Raw genomic sequence first — 3,464 nt, forward strand, 5'->3', positions numbered from 1 at the left:
GTGGGCGTTTCGATTATATGACAGAGATAACAGTGGAAACATTACTAGAGACGAGATGGATGATATTTTTCACAAATTATGCATGTAAGTAACATAAATATGATTTGCGCAAATTTTAATGGGACGTAAGGACTGGTCAGAAAATGGGTTAGTAAATAAACAGAAATTAGAAAATATGGCAGTTTTCTTGGCGTTTCGATTTGTTTACAATCTTTGTTTAAAATCTTTGTTTACAATCTTCATTTATAATCTTTGTGTATACTCTTTGTTTATAATTTTTGTTCACAATCTTTGTGTAGAATCTTTGTTTACAACTTTTGTTTACAATTTTTGTTTACAGTTTTTTTTACACTCTTTGTTTACAATCTTTGTTTACAATCTTTCTTTACAATCTTAGTTTACAATAAATTTCTGTTTACAATCTTTGTTTACAATGAATTTGTTTACAATAAATTTCTGTTAACAATCTTTGTTTACAATCTGCGTTATTGGAGTTGACTACAGGAAATGAAGAAAAATATAAAAAATAATAAGAAACAGTTAAAATAATCTTAATCTTATTTTAGGGAAACAAAGGGTAATATTTGTTTCCCTAAAATAAGATTAAGATTATTTTAACTGTTTCTTATTATTTTTTATATTTTTCTTCATTTCCTGTAGTCAACTCCAATAACGCAGATTGTAAACAAAGATTGTTAACAGAAATTTATTGTAAACAAATTCATTGTAAACAAAGATTGTAAACAGAAATTTATTGTAAACTAAGATTGTAAAGAAAGATTGTAAACAAAGATTGTAAACAAAGAGTGTAAAAAAAACTGTAAACAAAAATTGTAAACAAAAGTTGTAAACAAAGATTCTACACAAAGATTGTGAACAAAAATTATAAACAAAGAGTATACACAAAGATTATAAATGAAGATTGTAAACAAAGATTTTAAACAAAGATTGTAAACAAATCGAAACGCCAAGAAAACTGCCATATTTTCTAATTTCTGTTTATTTACTAACCCATTTTCTGACCAGTCCTTACGTCCCATTAAAATTTGCGCAAATCATATTTATGTTACTTACATGCATAATTTGTGAAAAATATCATCCATCTCGTCTCTAGTAATGTTTCCACTGTTATCTCTGTCATATAATCGAAACGCCCACTTTAGCTTCTCTTCCACTAAAGATCAAGATATTTTACAGTGTTCCAACAAAAATACATGGGAAAACTACGTGGGGAAAAAACATGATTTTTCAAATCCTCATGGATATTTTATTCNGACATTGATCAATTGATTGCTAGTGTCCGTATTTACACCGATAGTTAACGAGATCGCACCCAGTGGTAGTGGCGTTGATAGTTCACTGGATTGTAGCTGTGTTGATTATGTACTGTTTGATATTCATAGCGGAGGGATTGTACCTGGACTGGTACTGTTTCGGACGGAGTTTTTAGAGTACGGCATTTACTACAAACATGCCCCATTTCAGAGACTACTTAAAAGGGATCTCTGATCTTTGAAATAATTTGCAGCATTCAATTTTCAACCGAATTTCTGTTTGATTTCTCAACATTAATAATTCAGAAATTTCTAAAATGTGATCTGCCTTTTCTGTTCTTTCAAAGTTTCTGGAGATAAATATTAGTTTCGTTTGGATTTCAGTTTAATAAAAAATCTGTTAACGTCAAATTTCTGAAACGTCTCTTATTTTTCATGTTTTGTGGGACACCCTGTATATTGAAAAAATTATTTTTGGATATGGAGCAAAGATCAAAGACGATATGTAAGCCGTATCTTATTTGTCATGTTTTTTGGAACACCCTGTATATTGAAATAATTGTGTTTAGAAGAAGGGCTCTAGATCTGTTTGAAGCACTTGATGATGATAATAGTGGAACAATCGATTCAGATGAGTTTATAGAAGGTTAGAAACAATGTAAGGGACAGTTTCCACAATTTCAAGGGGCTCCCCGTACACGGATGACAATGTCCGATTTACAACGGTACCCATGAAAACTTTGTGTGATCAAATACGAATAAGATATCCAGGTTCTTGTAAAAACTGTTGATTTTTATTTGTGGTTTCTCTGCAAAAGTGACGAGCGTATCACTTGCCTATACGTAAAAAGGAGACAAGATCAGAATCACTTTTCGACTTGTAAAAACGACGAAATTTTTACAAAGTTCCAAGAGTACCGCTCTGTAAAGCAGGCATTGCAATCCTTGCACTGAGGGTGACTTGAAATAATGCTTACAACCCCTTTTCTACTTTTCATTTTTATTATCCTTTTGTACCCATATAGCTAGATATTCCTAGAGGATTTTCATATGTTTCTCAACAAATTATTGAGCTAATTATGAGGATCGTATACAAAGTTATTAACAAAGAAGGGTATTTTTGGGCTAATATTTCAGATTAAAGTTTTTTTTTTAATCCAAAAACAATGCGTTGGAAAAGGTTTAAAGAATATCTTTGTGTATCGATGATGAAACTTTGACAATAATATAATTTTGATCATTTGTTACTTTTAACCTGTAGAATATATCAGAAAAAAAGGGACTTTAATATTTTAATATCTTGTGAAATTGCTAAATTTCTTTGCATTTTTATAACTTTTTTCGACAGAGATTTATTTTATTAATTTTTATTCTGTCCCATATGTTTGAGATGCGAGTGATATATTCAATATTTGGGGTCAATAAATATTCAATACTTGGGGTCAATAAATATTCAATATTTGGGGTCAATAAATATTCAATATTTAGGGTCAATAAATATACAATATTTGGGGTCAATAAATATTCAATATTTAGGGTCAATAAATATTCAATATTTAGGGTCAATAAATATTCAATTTTTGGGGTCAATAAATAATCAATATTTGGGGTTAATAAATAATTTTTTCATTATTTTTAATTATCATTTTTAAGGCTGTATGAGAGACACTGAGTTCGTAGAAGTTCTGAGCACTTTTGATGGCAGTGCTATATTCGATGTAAAATAATCACATCTTATTTATGAAGCAGAATTATGAAATGTGTTCGTATAATGTGTATCTATGTGTATTTATGAAGCAGAATTATGAAATGCGTTTGTGTAATGTGTATCTATGAGTATTTATGAAGCAGAATTATGAAATGTGTTTGTGTAGTGTGTATCTATGTGTATTTATGAAGCAGAATTATGAAATGTGTTTGTGTAATGTGTATCTATGTGTATTTATGAAACAGAATTATGAAATGTGTTTGTGTAATGTGTATCTAAGTTACACAATTAAAACAAATGAAAGTAATATTTTCCTCAAAATTAAATTTTTTATTCCTAACTTTTGAAATGGCATAAATAATTCAAATGGATTAATTTGAGCAAAACGTGTTCTACTCAAATACTTCCTAGGAGGCATTGCAGTTAGCACTGACTATTTTACTGATCAAAAGTTTAAACGGTTTTTTTATTTATTCAGATTT

The 3,464-nt window shown here is 29.3% G+C and overlaps 1 long non-coding RNA gene across 1 annotated transcript; it reads left to right on the plus strand.

Moving 5' to 3' along the window:
• The first annotated feature begins 1,841 nt into the window (after nucleotides 1–1,841).
• Nucleotides 1,842–3,097, plus strand: LOC111717652 (uncharacterized). Its single transcript, XR_002768861.1, has 2 exons — nucleotides 1,842–1,920; nucleotides 2,928–3,097. It is a non-coding gene; the product is annotated as an uncharacterized LOC111717652 (long non-coding RNA).
• Nucleotides 3,098–3,464: the final 367 nt, after the last annotated feature.

Source organism: Eurytemora carolleeae, unplaced genomic scaffold (genome assembly GCF_000591075.1).
Source record: "Eurytemora carolleeae unplaced genomic scaffold, Eaff_2.0 scaffold2936, whole genome shotgun sequence".
In the NCBI taxonomy this organism is placed as follows: domain Eukaryota; kingdom Metazoa; phylum Arthropoda; class Copepoda; order Calanoida; family Temoridae; genus Eurytemora; species Eurytemora carolleeae.